Source organism: Cervus elaphus, chromosome 3 (genome assembly GCF_910594005.1).
Source record: "Cervus elaphus chromosome 3, mCerEla1.1, whole genome shotgun sequence".
Classification (NCBI taxonomy): Eukaryota; Metazoa; Chordata; class Mammalia; order Artiodactyla; family Cervidae; genus Cervus; species Cervus elaphus.
The window spans coordinates 34587390-34604488 of NC_057817.1; the positions used below are offsets into that span (position 1 = coordinate 34587390).

Below are 17099 nucleotides of genomic sequence, written 5' to 3' on the forward strand. Positions count from 1 at the left end.
TGACTAGATGAACCTTTGTTGGCAAAGTAATGTCTCTGCTTTTTAATATGCTATCTAGGTTGGTCATAACTTTCCTTCCAAGGAGTAAGCGTCTTTTAATTTCATGGCTGCAGTCACCATCTGCAGTAATTTTGGAGCCCAAAAAATAAAGTCAGCCACTGTTACCACCCATATCCAGAACTTTTTCCATTTTGCAAAACCAAAACTCTGTGCCTATTCAACAGTAACTCCCATTTCCTCTTTTCCCAGACCATGGCGGCCATCATCCTACTTTCTGCCTCTAGGATTTTGAATGTTTTAGATACCTCATACAAGTAGACTCACACAGTATTAGTTTTCTTGGTGTGACTGATGTATTTTAATTAGCATAATGTATTCAAGCTTCATCCATGCTGTAGGATGTGCTAGAATCTCCTTCCTTTTTGAGACTGAATATAAACATCGTATGGATATCCCACATTTTGCTCATCCATTCATCTGCCCACAGACGTCCGAGTTGCTTCCACATTTTAGCTCTTGTGAATATTGCAGCTATGGGCATGGGTGTACAGCCATCTCTTTGAGACCCTGCTTTCAATTCTTTGGGGCATTAAATATATATTTTTTAAAGGTAGCACTTCCCCAGTAGAATGTGAACCAAATTTTGCCTCTTCAGTGGATATCACATTTCCTGACACATAGTACTTTAATAAAGGCTCATTAAGTATAACATACTCCACACATAAGGGGAGGTTGTTTCTAAGACAGATCTAGAACTATGATTACTAGCTGTATGCAGTGTTGTACCTTGAGAACTATTCAAACTTGAAGTGAAATTGCTTTGTGAACTTTATATAATTTGTGTCCTAAATCCCAAGGTTTGTTGTCCTCCTTCCCTCTTTCCTCCATAGGTAATGGTGTGTAACTTGAACAATGTGTTTTCCTTCTAAAACTAGGTCTACTTCATGTTTCTAACTGTAGCTGCCTATGTTTAAATTCAAGCTGACAGATTTTCCCCAGGAAGCCACAAAACACTATTAATTCTTGATGTCTGTTTACAGAAGAGTCTAAGCCTTTAGAACACAACACGAACTCTCACATTTTTCACTTAACGTTTGATGCAGACATTTTGGATAACTACTGAGTGTTTATATCAGTTAACTGATCATCATTACTGCCACTCAAGGAGTCCATTTCCAACTGCCGAAAAGACTGTATATAACTTCTATAGGGAAAGCATACATTTTAGAGTTTAAAAAGAAGAGAGAAAAGAAATGCTTTGAAGCACAGGTGCACACAAACAATTTAGTGGAGGAACATTTCAATAGAGAAAAGGAGCCAAACTTTGATGAGGCTGATCACTGTCAGGAGCTGTTTCAGCTAAACTGCTGACCTACTGAGGTCGATGGTGTAAGTGAAGTGTAATTAATCACGCTTTTAATGGGATGAGTCCTGCATTTCTTCTCCTTTTCTGCTCTTCTAAGGAAAGTATATATTTTTTTACTTTAGTCATGGTATAATAACTTTATTTTTACAATGACTTTCTGTATGTACATTTTTACTGGTATAATCTACAAAGAATTGTTTGAGATAAAGAGATTAAAGGAATGGAAAAGAAAAAGAACAAGGAAAAAAAAAAAGACCAGGACACACAGTAGCCTTATATTTATGAGAATTCTTCACCAACAAAACCATTTTCTTTTTGGTTTGGGTTTAGATTGTAGTTATCTAGCCAATTGTTTTTCCATTTCAGTCTTATTGAGCTAGAACAATAAATTTATCTCTAAAATTTTACATTTTATTATTTAGCAAATGATATTTTTGTATAAATTTATTTGAAAGGGTAAGGGCCTGATTTTGTAATGTGCTATATTCTCATTCAAGGAAATAAGCTGAAGTGGACCAGAGAAGTTGAAAAAGAACATCAGAGGTTTCCCTCATTTTCTAATTACAGAAAACTGAAGAAAACTGTCAGCAAATACTTTTTATTTCTCTGCTCCCAAATTAAAATTCTATCAGATTTCCCTAGTTTTAATATTTAATTTTAATATGTACATACAAATCTGGAAAACACTTATACTTTGTGGTATTTGTCAGACATATCCCCAGGCAACAATAAATTGGTTAATTTTCCTGCAATCCCTGTATGTCCTTCTTACCAGCCAATGCTCTCTTTCTCACCTCAATACACACATCACACACTGCCCAGAAGTGACCCAGAGAAGAAAGGAGAAAGGACTACTTATTTACAGAGCTTGCAATCTAGTTGGGGAGACAGGCAATAAAAAATTAATTTCTAACATATGTCAAGGTAAGGATGAGTCTGCTGAAGAAAATTAAATCTGGAAAAGGAATTAGAGAACCATGAGCATCAAAATGTGTTCTTTTTAAAAACATTGATTATATTATTATTTTCCGATAGTGATATCAGTAAATTTACAAATTAAAGTATCTCTTATTTATCTTTGAAGTGAAGTTGCTCAGTTGTGTCCGACTCTTTGCAACCCCATGGACTGTAGCCTACCAGGCTCCTCTGTCCATGGAATTTTCCAGGCAAGAGTACTGGAGTGGGTTGCCATTTCTTTCTCCAGGGGATCTTCCTGACCCAGGGATCGAATCCGGGTCTCCTGCACTGCAGGCAGACGCTTTACCATCTGAGACACCAGGGAAGCCCTGCAAAACATTAAAAATGTAATCATCTCAGCCATGTTCAGAGATAGGAAGATTCAATATCGTCAAAGTGTCAAAGTTTTTCCCAATGTGATCATAGATTCAATGTAATCTCAATCAAAATCCCAACAAGTCATTTTGTGGATATTGATAAACTGATTCTAAAGTTTACACGGTGAAACAAAAGATCCAGAATAGACAACACATTGTTGAGGAGAAAAAAAAAAAATGGAGGACTAATGCTACCTGATTTCAAGACTTACCATAAAACTATAGTAATCAAGACAGTGTAGTACTGACAAAAGACAGATCAATGTAACAGAACAGACAGCCGAGAAATAGACCCACAGCCATTTAGCCAACTCATATTTGATGACAGACTAACGACAGTACAATGGAGAGAAGACAGCTTTTCAAGAAATGGTTCTAAAACAACTGGACATCCACACACAAAAAAATGGATCTAGACACAGACCTTACATTCTTCAAAAAAATTAACCTGAAATGGAAAGTGGAATTAAATATAAAGTGCAAAACTGTAAAACTCCTGGGAGACAGCATAGGAAAAAATCTAGATGTACTTGAGCAAGGTGATAACTTTTTAGATACAATGTCAGAGGCTCGATCTGTGAAGAAATAATCAACAAGCTAGATTTCATTAAAATTAAAAACATCTGCTTTGCAAAAAGCAATGTCAAAAGAATGAGAAGTCAAGCCACAGATTAGGAGAAAATACTGGCAAAAGACGTACTAAGTAAAGAAAGGATCGCTATCCAAAATATACAAAGAGCCCTTGAGACTCAAGAGTAAGAAAACAAATAACCCGATTGAAAACTGGGCAAAAGACCTGAACAGATGCTTCACCAAAGATATATATATATATATATATATATATATATATATAACAGATAAGCACATGGAAAGATGCTCAACACCATATGTCATTAGAGGGATGCATAACTAAAATAATAATGTGGTACCACTACACACCTATTAGAATGGTGAAAATACGAATCATTGAAATACCAAACGCTGGTGAGGATGTAGAGCAACAGGTATTCTCATTCATTGGTGATAGAAATACAAAATGTTACAGCCACTTTGCAAGACAGTTTGGCAGTTTCTAACAACACTAAACATATTCTCACCATGTGATCCAGCAATTGTGTTCTTTGATATTTATCCAAATGAACTGAAAAGTTATGTTCACACAAAGACCTGCACATGGATATTTATAGCTGCTTGATTCATAATTGCCAACACTTGGAATTAGCCAAAACATCCTTTAGTAGGTGAATAGATAAATGAACTGTGGTACAGCTCAGCAATAGATTATAATTCAGTGCTAAGCAGGTATGAGCTATCAAGTTATGAAAAGATAATGGAGGAATCTTAAATGCATATGATTGAGTGAAAGAAGCCAGCCTGAAAAAGCAATGTAGTATATGATTTCAACTGAATTGAAATATATGATGTTGTGGAAAAAATGTGGATATGGTGAAAAATCATTGGTTTTCAGGGGTTAACAGGAAGGGAAAGAGGAATAGGCAGAGCATAGATGAATTTAAGGTAGTGAAACTTTTTAATGATACGACTCTGATGGATACATGTCATTACACATGGGTTAAAACCTACAGAACATACAACACCAGGAGTGAAAATGTACGCAATGGACTTTGGGTGTTAGCTGGTGTAGGTTCATCAGTTTTGACAACCATACCACTCTGGGGTGGGATGTTGATAGTGGGAGGCTATGTGAATGGAGGAAGATGAGGATATACAGGAACTCTGTGCTTTCCACTCAATTTTGCTGTGAACCTAAGACTAATCTAAGAATAAAGTCTATTTTTGAAAAAGATCATCATTTTGACCATTACTGTCCTTAATCTCCTAATGTTCAGTGTCTAGAAAATCACTGTTTCAATCATATATATTTATGATGGGAGGGAAATCTGGCCCCTGTTACTTCATCTTAGCTGGAAGTGGAAATGTTTCTTTTCCAACATCTGTGTTGGTCTCACTTCTAAAATTAGATCAGAAGAAACAAATTACACTTACTTTTAGTGTAAAAATTACACTTTATATGTTTTAAGCCAGAGAGTATAAATGCAAATTTCTTTAAGAGCCACTAATTTAGGGAAACATTTATAAACACTTCACTAATAGACATAAGTAGGCTTTATGCCCAGTTTCATAAAAGGCAGTCTTGCGCATCACCCCCCAACCCCCACTCAGAGGTGCCTTACTTCTCTCTCTGACCAGTGCCTTAGGATCACCTGAATCTCCACAATTTCTTTCACGTCCTACTTTACTCCAGTCTGCACTCTTTCAGTTTGGACAATCTGCTCTGGACTGTGTCCTGTTTTTTCTTTTTTTTTACTAATATATACTGGAGAGAGAATGGATATTATTGGGTAAATAGACTGTGTCTGCATTTTAATGGGCCTTCTGTGAATGTTTTATGCACAGCATTGACTCCGATGATGGAAATTCTAGGTATTTTGGCAGGTTTGTGGAAGTGATATTTTTAGGTAGGTCAGAGTTTTGATGTTCCTGCATCACATACATTCGGCTGGCTTGTACCATCTCTTCTTTAGAGTCAAAGCCATAAACAGATACATGCTTGCAGCTTTCTCTTTATTAATAAAAATTAGTTGGCTTCTACTTCTGAATTTCTCTGCATTGCCTTTAAAAATAGCAACAAGTCAAAGTAAAATGATTACATAAATGTCCTTTCTTTATGGCCTTGAACACTGAAACTAGTTATCTGAAACCTAAGAGGTTTTTCATTTATTTGAACCTGGTCTGGTTTTACAAATATGAAAGTGACATTCAAGTAACCTCTGAAAATTAGTGTATGGGGAAGAGGGCTTAAAATCAGATGAATAATGTAAAGTAAAATGGGGGATCAGAGTTACTATCTGCTGAAAGTGACTTCTTTTGTGGTCCAGTGGTTAAGAACCCATCTTTCGATGCAGCAGATGTGCGTTTGATCCTTGGTCGGGGAACTAAGACCCCACATGCCTCAAGGCCTTGTGCCATGCTAGATATAAGTCCACATGCTGCAAACAAGATGCCATCACAGCCAAAATCAAAATAAATAAATAAGTAATATGAAGCAAAAAGTAAAAAAATATATAAGATGTTGAAAGTACATGATAGCATATGTGTCTTCTGGTCTAGTTATTAATAGTTTGACAATATCCTTCCTGAACTTCCTGAATAAACACAATTTTCTACTTTTGTAGTAATCAAGTCATGGAAAAAAGAGGAGTTGGTAAGTAACAAGTTGTTTGTATCTGTCAAGAATAGCATGGCTTTATCTTTGGTGTTGGGAATGGAAATATAAAGCAACAGAAGTAGAGTCTGTTTGTGTGTGTGTGTGCACTCAGTCATGTCCGACTGTTTGTGACCCAATGGACTGTAGCCTGCCAAGCTCCTCTGTCCATGAAATTTTCCAGGCAAGATCACTGGAGTAGGTTGCCATTTCCTAGTCCAAGGGATCTTCCCGACCCAGGGATCGAACTCGCATCTCTTGAGTCTCCTGCCTTGGCACGTAGGTTCTGTACCACTAGCGCCACCTGGGAGGCACAAAGATGGAGTCCTTGTCTTCAAATAATTTATAGCCTATGTGAGTCAGACTCAAAGAAAACTATTTTACCCAGCAGAAAATAAAAACATCTGAAGGTGCATAAACACATAAATGTTTTTACTGGCTCATACCCTGAGATCTCCCACTTTTACCCATGTGAGAGAGTGATGATGCTTTTAAATGTTAACTTATGAACAAAACCATGGAGTGTGGTGCTCTTAGACCTCAGGTCTGTGGCTTACATTGCATCATTTGAACTGAAGTTCATTGTAATAACAGACCAGGATTATTGTGATGAGCCAGCAACTACATGGACCAACGAGTGTGCTTAAAGTATCCTATATTTACACAAGTGGTTCTCTTCATGACATCATACTCAGTGTGACTATGTTTTTTATTTATTTCAAACCAAGGGACACCAGTCCTATCTTTAAAAAACCAGGCCACTAGAGGAGAAAAATTTTTCTGTTTCATTTAGAGAAAGTATATATTTAAGTGTATGAACTGTATAAGCAACACAAAAAGTAAATACATTGTATTTCCATTCAATGAATATTAGATACTGAGAGTATCCTGTTTATTTCTACGGGTAAGAGATTGTCAGCATCTAAAGTTAATTATAGGTAGCCACCGCAATTGCATAATTTTCTATTCTAATATTTTTTGTGGTTGGGAAGCAAATTCATGTATTGTAACCAACTTAAAGATGTGTTACAGGGTTATTTCATACATGGCAGATTTTCAAAGTCCTGCAATGATGACATTGATGTAGTGCCGCTACTCTGTTATAACCTTTGTATATTCTTTAAGTGTAACAAATACTTCATTCATTGCTTGCCCTAAACTTTGCATTTGGTGACATTCTTGCTGCTGTGTTAATATCAGGTCTATTAAGCTGGACCTCATGGTCCATTACCCTTTCTTTAGATTTGACCCCATGACGTTTAGGGGTCTTGAGCACAGTGTGAAAAAGCAAAGGGTTTCACTCTCACCCAAGGAGCTCATTAGGACTTTATAGAAACACAATAAATAGTCACGCAGTACTAACATTTGCACTGGGGGATGCTCACCAGACGCACAGCCTGGTGTCAGGAGGTGTTCTTTGTTCCCTTTATCCAGGTCTGCACACTAATTTAGCCCACTGACTAAAGAGAGCACTCATTTGTAATCTGGCATTTTTTTCTTTGAAGGAAAGATTCACTTACTGGTATCCTAGCTTTGTGGGATTTTGTTGGTACATTTCCCTGTCTTGGTTCCTTTCTTAAGGCTCTCACATACATTTGAGACTGCATAATTAAAATCAGCTCCCACAGTTCATGAAAGAATTCCACTGTGACCTGCTGACAGCAGTTTCGGGACAGGAGGCCCTCATTTGTTCATAAACTACATCGTCATACATTAATCCGTTTGCCTTATTAAGCACAGTTTAATCCAGGAAAATACTATTAGATCAGTTTAGGGGAGACCTGTCATCCACAGTACTACTTTAGCTTTAATTTTAAGGTCTAGTTGCATTAACTCTCTGATATGCCTTCTAATATTTTTAATTTTATAGTAAAGAGTTATGTCATTACAGAGGCCAGCATTTGATTTCATCATATTATTTTGCCCAACCACTGCCATAATCAGGTTTCCCTCTTTGAAATGTATTTCAGTCTGAAAATGTCATGACTTCCAGGGGCTTGCAGGCTGCACAAAATGGGATTTCTATCCAGAAGTAGAAGCAGCCTGTTAGTGCAAAGGGGGGCTTTTATGAGGTATGATTGGAGGCTCCAACTCCACTATTCAAATTAATCAGATTTTCTTAGGCAGAATGCCTCTGGAATCCTCTACAAATACTCTTTTCCTCCCCACTACATTGCAAATTACTTAATGAAAACACTGGATTATAGGAAACAAAAGGGTCTTTCCACTGATGTCAATCAAGCCACGATGGCTTTTTTTTAATTTGTTTGTTTCTAAAACAAGAAAATGAAGGGACAATTTTGTTTCACAAAGTCTGGATGAATCATCTCACTGCATAACTTTCCAAGAAAATTTCACTGAAGACTTGGAAAAAATACTGGCAACTCAACAATTTCCAATTCAAGTTCATGTGATAAGACTCAAATATAAGCCAAAATGAATCATCTTCTTTTACCAACCAGCTACTCTTTTTTTTAAATGTTTTATTATTATGGTAAAAGTCACATAATATAAAACATACTCTTTTAACCATTTTTAACTATCCAGTTCAGTGGTACTAAGTACATTCATATTGTTGCACAACTTTCACCATCATCCATCTTCCGAATCTTTCACCTTACTAAACTGCAATTCTGTCCCCATTAAACACTAACTCCCAATTTCCCCCTCCTTCCTCCCCTCCCTCCAGCCTCTAGCATGCACCAATATACCCTTTGACTCTTTGAATTTGACTCTTCTAGGTACTCAACCAACTCTTTAAAGAGGAAACTGATGTAGAAGATGGGGTATGCTTTGCTTTGGCATATGCCAAAAATACTCACTAATCCCTTGCTATGTGTTAGGAACTCAGTTATTCATCTTATAGATACAAAAATGAATAAAACTACTCTAGGTTTCGACAGCCTGGTGGGACAGATTCAACTAACCATCACACAACACAGCAATATGCACCAATGGTGGAGGCTGTGTTGGGGAGGGGAGAGGTAAGGAGGACAGAAGGGAGAACTAAGCTTTGAAACAGATTTCCCAAGGCAGCTCCTGGGGGAAAAGGCATTTCAAGCAGATTGCACAGCATGAGGGAAAATATATAAATATGAAAGTTTACGGTGTATTTAGGGAGTATCTTATACTCAACGGCTGAAATAGAAAGCTGCATGTTGGGGAAGTGATGAGAAATGTCCTTGGAAAAGTAATTTGGGGCTCGAATATGAGAGGCTCTGAATACTGTGCTAAGAAGGAATTTATATTTCTACTGGTGACACTGAAAGATTTTAAGGATCCATTGATGGAGACGAGGGAAACCACTCATATGGTCAGATCAATGCTTCAGGAAGATAATTGATGGCAAGGAGGAGAATGATTTGGAGAAGTGAGTAATTCATTCCTGGCTAGATGTTATTGCAAGAATCCAGTAGGTGGTCCCTGATGGTCTGACCTAGGAAGGTGGTAAAGGATAAGAAGTCACATATTTAAGAGACGTTTAAGAAGTAGAATTAATGTAACTTAATGATCAAACTCTTATGGAAATGAGCAGTGAGAGATAAGAAAAAGAGATAAGCCTAAAATCTCTAGGCTGGATGATTCCCAAGTAATTCGCAGGAGCAGGTTTTTGGAGAATATAATACATTTGATTTTGAACAAGCTGAGCTTAAAATACTAAGTGAACAAGGACTTTAGGTTATTGGAAATACAAAACTCAAACTCAGGAAAAATGTCAGATAAAGTTTGGGAACCAGCTTCATAGGTGTGAACATTGAAGTTATAGGAGGAGACAAAATCATTCAGGAGAGAGGTGAAAAGGAAGTAGATTTCCTGTTGCATATCGTCCAAATAATAGAGTTTCCTGAGGTATTGCATTGAGAAACAATTTGAGGTCACCTTCAGGTATAGTCGAAAGAGTGCCATGAATTATGGGCAGGATCTACGATTGTTTCTGGAGATGCAAGTGACTACCTAGGACAGATGTTAGCCATCCCCAGTAATTGAAGGAGGAGATTCAAGAACAACTCCCCAAAGGACACCAGTTCCTCAGAAGTTAAGTGAAGTGAGTCACTCAGTCATGTCCGACTCTTTGCGACCCGATGGACTATAACCTACCAGGCTCCTCCGTCCATGGAATTTTCCAGGCAAGAGTACTGGAGTGTGTTGCCATTTCCTTCTCCAGGGGATCTTCCCGACTGAGGGATCGAACCTGGCTCTTCCGCATTGTAGGCAGATGCTTTACCATCTGAGCCACCGGGAAAATTCCTCAGGGATGGTGGAAAACTTGTGGTTGCAAAAGTAAATAACCACTGTCAGAGTTAGGTGAAAAATGAGCCAGTACACAGTACTGTACTTATCTCAGTATCTCAGACATCATACTCAAAATAAATATTTATGGGAGGAATAAATGAGTTAATAAAGTGAAGTGTTAACAGCTATACTGCAATTGGAGCAACATAAAAAGTCAGCCCATAATTCATAGCAACACTAGCAACATACCCAGGTGCCGTTGGTTAAGGATATTAATGTTTTGGTTAACTTCTCCATAAGAGCTTGCCTTTTTTTGACTTTTCACGTTAAGATGGAACTTATTCTATTGCATAACCAGTTGGAATATGTGGAATAATTATAAAATTATCAAAATAGTAACATGGAAAAGTTTGTATGATTTGATGTAGAGAATTAAATTGAGAAATTAAATGTAGAAAAATAGTGGTTAATGAGAAAAAGGAAATGAAGGGTATTCTTTGGGACATATCCAGCGAAGAGTGAGCTAAATTCTCTCTTTTATACCCTAAAAGACAAATTCTTTTAAGAAAAAAAAAAAAAGATGCTCTATCTACCCAGATAATACACGGGTTCAATCAAATACTTGTAGCTTGCAGTGGGCAGGTAAATATCGCTATTCTGCTATTCAAGTATTTTTAATTTTAAAAGACGTTGCTCATGAAATTGGGGCCTAAAAATAATTAACCACTCACCCATTCAATACTGTACTTTTTACAAAAGTATTAAACCTATGTATGACACTGGTCCACTTGTTATGAGCATGTGGCAGAGTAAACAAAAGGATGCAGGCACTTAGAAACAAGTGGAATGTAGTTGTTATCATGGAGAGACAACTTTTTGGAGTTGTATTATATCTGCTGAATGGTGACAGTGTATGGAGAGCAAGTGCCAACATAAAACCACGAATAACTAGAATATTCAGCAATTATAATACCTGGGCTTCCCAGGTGGTGCTAATAGTAAAGAACCCACCTGCCAATGCAGGAGACATAGGAGATGCGGGTTTGATTCCTGAGTCAGGAAGATCCCCTGGAGGAGGGCATGGCAATCCACTCCAGTATTCTTTCCTGGAGAATCCCATGGACAGAAGAGCCTGGTGGGCTACGGTCCGCAGGGTTGCAAAGAGTCAGACACAAAACCATGAGTAACTAGAATATTCAACAATTGGAATACGTAGGGTGAGATAAAGTCCAAAGAAGGAAGCCATCCCCTTTATTTTATCACAGGAAGGAAGATGATCTGAAAAGCTTCTTTGGAGAATGTAGAATCTGCACTGAGTCGTAAGGAAAAATACATATAACTTTAGTCCATGGGCAGTAGAAGTAAAGGCAAGGCAGGTAATTTGAGTGAGGGCAAAGGAAGAAAGGTCTGGTAAGTTCTGGAAGAGGGAATGAACCTGTTGAACCAAAGAAGACACCTAGGAATCTTGAGTCTCTGACTGCTCTTTACCTCCCCATCTTACCCAGGTCACCTCTCTATTTCTCCTCTGGCTTTGGGTCAGGCTTTGGCTGTCTGGGGTCCTGTCGAAGGAGAGAGAAGTCTGAAGGTGCCTTCATTTCTGCTTCCATTTCTCATGTTTCCTGATGCTCTGAAATGATGCCAGCACAAGGTTTTATAAGCCAGCTTCCTCCAGCTGTTGGAACAAGAATTTACTGATGCAGTCTCAAAACCTCAGAGGACCTAAAACAAAAGAACACTGCCTAAACATGGGAAGGCAGGAGTCAGCTATGTTACATGTGTCGTGAGGAAGTGCTAGAGGAGGGACTCCAATATTTCTGAACTTTTGTAGCTTTCAGTGTTGGAAAATATGATTTGTCGTTGGATAAAGATTTCAGTTTTTTTTTTCTGGGAATCATAGAGTTTTTTTTTTGAAGCTGTTTAATCAGGCAGATGTGATGCACTCTACTTATTGTTTTAAGAGAAGCCCTGAATCGGTTCTCTAAACGTGGCTATTTCTGACTGAGAGGCAACGCAGCCTTGCTTTGATTAAATGCTGAACTTTTGACTTTCATTTCCCAGAATTTGGTATAAGTTTCTTGATGACAAGATCTTTATTTTATACTTATTTACATCTGCCACATTTTATTTTATGTCACTTATTACATGATTCTGTGTTGAATGAACATTGCCTGTCCATCTACTTGATACAGTTATTTAAACACATCACAATGAGACAGAGGAAGCTCTGAGAAAGATTTTCATTATCCCTTAAGGCTTTTAATAGCTTTAATAAAACTTACTCTTTAAAGTATAAAATTAATTCATATGTCACAATAGTCAATAGGTAGATACAGCCAATTTGTCCACTGACAAATGGATAAACAAAATGTGGTGGGCACATATAATGGAATATTATTCAGCCATAAAAAGAATGACATTTTGATACATGCTCCAACGTGGATGGACCTTGAAAACATCATGCTAACTAAAAGACATCAAGCACAAAAGGTCACATCTTGTGTGACTCCACTTACATGAAATGTGCAGAACAGGCAAGTCTATAGGGACAGAAATAAGATTAGTGACTTTCAGGCACCATGGAGAGTGGAGTGTGGGGAGCGAATGCTTAATGTGTACAGAATTTTCCCTTTGAGGCAATGAGGAAGTTCTGAAACTGGGTAGTAGTAATGGTTGCACAACACTGGGAATGAACTTACTACCACTTAACTGTACACTTTAAAGTGGTTAAAATGTTAATTTTATGTTACATCTATTTTACTACAAAAAGTAAGTTTGAAAAATTAATTCATGATCTTTGTAGAAAATTTATCCTCCATTAAATTAAACTCCTTGAGAGTTAAAGTTGACAGATAAAATATTATATTTATACTAAAAAATATTATTTGCTTAAAGTTCAATTTTAATTGGATGTCCTGTATTTTTTATTTGGCAACCCTGTTTGGAGTAGGAAATGGCAACCCACTCCAGTATTCTTGCCTGGAAAATTCCATGGACAGAGGAACCTGGCGGGCTACAGCCCATGAGGTCACAAAGAGTCAGACGTGACTGAGCAGCTGAGCATATATTAATTTATATGCACTTATTATAGATCAGAGAGATGAATTTGTTACCTACCACTCTTTTAACAAATACTGCTTACTGTTTATTGTTAAATTTTGACTTTCCTTTTGTGAGAGAGGCTTTACTCAAGAATAAGACTACTGGTTTATCTGTTACTGTATCTTATGATTTCCTTTGGCCTGAAATATAGTGGCAGGGTCAACATCACCTTAAGTTCTCTGGATTTGGGAAGAAGACAAAAAGAATGAATGCAGAGAACAAGCAAGATAATTTGATTACTGGAGAGCAACATTAGCCAGTTGGCTTCCCTGTGCCTGCTAGGGTTTTGTTTGTTTCAAGCATAGGCTGAAGCCTCTACCTGCTTCGCTGTGTGTAGCTGTTCCTTACTGGAAAATTTTCTCAATTTTTTTATTTTTAAGAAAATTCACTTTACTTGTTTGATTCTGCACCTCATTCAGTGTTTTGGGGAGCTACAGACAAAGCTTCATGGCACTTACACAATTGGAGAATTCATTTTAAGATATGGTTACCAAGAATGCCTTATACCTAAAGTTTAGAACTGCCCTTTAGGACACTCAAATTGATACACTAAGAACAACTCAGCTCAGACAGACTGACAGTCTTGTAACAATAGGCCAGGGCACAAGGTGACCACAGGGGTGTGGGAAGAAAATATAGCTTCTAGTTACATTTAATGTAGTTTGCATTTTAAAGGCTTTGTTATTTATTCACCTTATAATATCTTTCAGTAAATAAACTTAAATTGGAAGAATGTACTAATTTTTTTTAAAGATAAAGATGAACAAAAACACCTTGGAAATGACTGTAAGAGGTGATTGGAAAGTGTAAGCATTGCATTAAAGAGGTATCAAAGAAAAGAGTAAGTATGAATGTAGAACTGAGTAGGGCTTCATTCACTTCTGTTGGTCCTCACAAAGCTGAATGGATCCAAAGGTTACCTTTTTGTCAGATTATTTCCCACTTCTTTAGAGAGTATCTGAACAAAATCTGATTGCACTGAGGAAACTTACTGAGGCAGAAGTTCTGAACTCTGCCAATGGTGAATCATTAGTAATTTTACAATAAAAAACCTTTATAAGTCCAGAGTGATGTTATTTTAAACCAATTCAACTAAGTTTTATTTCTAAGAGATGTCCTGCTTAGCAATTAAGGCAGACAAATAAGTGAACAATTAGGCTTCTGGAATAAGTGTTTCTGATATTTACTGGAAAGTGAAGGTCTGACTCTTTGCGACTCTGTGGACTATCTATACAGTCCATGGAATTCTCCAGGACAGAACATTGGAGTCGGTAGCCTTTCTCTTCTCCAGGGGATCTTCCCAAACCAGGGATCAAACCCAGGTCTCCCTCATTGCAGGTGAATTCTTAACCAGCTGACCCACAAGGGAAGCCCTGATATTTACTAAAGTGAAAGTGAAGTCGATCACTTGTGTCTGACTCTTTGCGACCCAGTGGACTGTAGCCTACCAGGCTCCTCTGTCCATGGAATTTTCCAGGCAAGAATACTGGAGTGGATTGTCATTTCCTTCTCCAGGAGATCTTCCCAACCCAGGGCTGGAATCCGGGTGTCCCAGATTGCAGGCAGAAGCTTTACTGTCTGAGCCAGCAGGGAAGCCGACATTTACTAAGTACATTGCATTTTGTGAATTATAAATTTTTTTTTATCATTCTGCATGTTTTTATCACAAGTCTAACCTCAGCATACAACAAGATATCCAATACTTCTCTCATTCCCTCTTCTGATTTTGTCACATGCAAAACCTAGGGATGCGGTGCTGTGTCTGCTTTGAGTCAATCCCTTCTCCAGTGTCTGCTCTGCTCACAGCGACTGATTCATTTCCTTCCCATCCCACTGAGGCTGGGTCCCTGGCAGCCATGGTAAGAACTATAACCTTACCTTTCAAATAAAGCTTTTATTATCTTTACAGTGCTGACTGCAACATGGTGGAAAGTTATAGTCCTCCATGCAGATTAAGGGAGCAGAGGAAATGAATGACAAAAGAGAAAAAAAAAATGACAGAACAGAGAATGAAGGAGAGGTGGGGAGGGCAGGATAATGGATTTTCTCCAGATTCCCTTTTATAGTAGCCAGTAACCTTGTCTTCCCTTGAATTCTGAGAATTCCCTTGAATTCCTCTGAATTCCCTTGAATCATTACGTCCTTGTAATACAGTCCTCTTTATTTCTGTTTTTTAAAAAGCTAGCTACTTTGCTTGGCTTCAGATGCTAGCAAGCAGAGTCCTAAGGAGCCTACTACGTGTATCTTGGTCTTCACAACTGTAGAACATGGAATTATGTGCTGGCAGGGAGTAGGCGGTTCATTCTTTTATCAGAACTCACGCTGAAAACCCAAACGTGGCCTTTGTTTGGCTTAACTCAGCAGCTACAGTTTCCCCACAGGGTCTTTCACATACCTGCTCATAGTTCATGTGATTGACAAGATTGTAGTTGCTAAAGGGCTGAAGTCCTTGACTTCATCCTGATGACAGTTACATTTTAGTGTATCAAAGGTCCAGACCCTTATTCTCTGTGATCAATTGTACTGCCTTGAATGTGTCTGTAGTTCTGTGGGAGTATTTTTCCAGTGAAACTGTGGGCTCTTGGGATTCTTTTTTTTTTTTCTGCAGAAGTTGAGAAATGGAGATTTGACAGTGGCCAGTCTTGAAGATCATAAGGGCTTCTTCTCTGATGGCCTATAGGCGATGATAGCACCCTCAGAGGAGCACCCTCAGAGGAGCAATAAGTTCCTTATGGGCAACTGGGAGCTCAACTTAGGTGTGACTTGGATACATAGGAAATTACTTCGTAGTCAGAATGGTGAGGTCTGAACATACTGGTTACACTTCTACAAATAAGAAACTCTGCTTAACTCATCAGCAGACCGCTGCTCACATAATTTGGTTTGAAGGATACTGCAAGGTTTCTCTATCCAAAAAAAAAAAATTTCCTTAAGGAGGACATCGCCCACCCCTACAGGAAATTCCAACCCTCTTTGATCAGACAATTTAAGGAGAGCCAGGGTTTGTCCCCAGAAGGTTAGTGTTAAACTGCAGATGTTATCTGGGAGCAGAGGAGAATTCCAAGGGTTCTATTGATCTCATTGTACAATGGCAAGCATTGGTTTATTATTAGACTAACAAACCGTTGCCTAGGAAACTAGAAGAGAAGAGAGGTGGGGTGAAAAGTGCGGGTGAGAAATAAGGTGAGAGGATGTTATCAAATAGCCGGGGCTAGACATGGATCCTCAGGGCCAAGCATGAAAGGTTGGCACAAGCAGTGCCCACACAATGACCCCATTGTGGTTGGGATGCCAGAGAGACAATGAAAGAAACCAAGGGCAGTGTGAAAAAAACATCCTGGGTGAGGATACAAAAGCAGAATGTCTCAAAGACCTCAAAGGTTTCCCTGGGCTATCCTGTTGATCAGAACAACCAGCTATTTGAAGAATTTATATTAATACATGAAAATTTTCTCCTGGGTTCCTCAAATAGCCACTATAATTGTAAGACTATAAGACTCAAGCTATAAATTTGCTCTTCTGCTCTTTTTTCCTCCCAAAACATTACTTTCCCCTTAACACCAAGAGGATTCATGGTGGCTATACACATATAGCCATGGGTCTTCCCTCATAGCTCAGTCGGTAAAGAATCTGCCTGCAATGCAGGAGACCCGGGTTCAATTCCTGGGTTGGGAAGATCCCCTGGAGAAGGAAATGGCACTCACTCCAGGATTCTTGCCTGGAAAATCCCATGGACAGAGGAGCCTGGCGGGCTACAGTCCATGAGATCACAAAGAGTTGGACATGATTGAGTGTGCGCGCGCACACACACACACACACACACACACTTATAGAAAGCAAC

General features: G+C 38.3%; 1 long non-coding RNA gene across 3 annotated transcripts in view; it reads right to left on the reverse strand.

Annotated features, from left to right (window-relative positions):
• Window positions 1-2597: 2597 nt before the first annotated feature.
• The window catches only part of LOC122682977, a 64811-nt gene continuing 50309 nt past the window's right edge, over window positions 2598-17099 (reverse strand). Inside the window, exon 4 of one of the 3 annotated variants that reach the window (XR_006337587.1) lies at window positions 2598-2652. This is a non-coding gene — a long non-coding RNA (uncharacterized LOC122682977). Of the gene's footprint in view, window positions 2653-11402; window positions 11879-17099 lie in introns of those variants that run through there. The other 2 variants (XR_006337584.1, XR_006337588.1) reach the window with 2 other exon arrangements.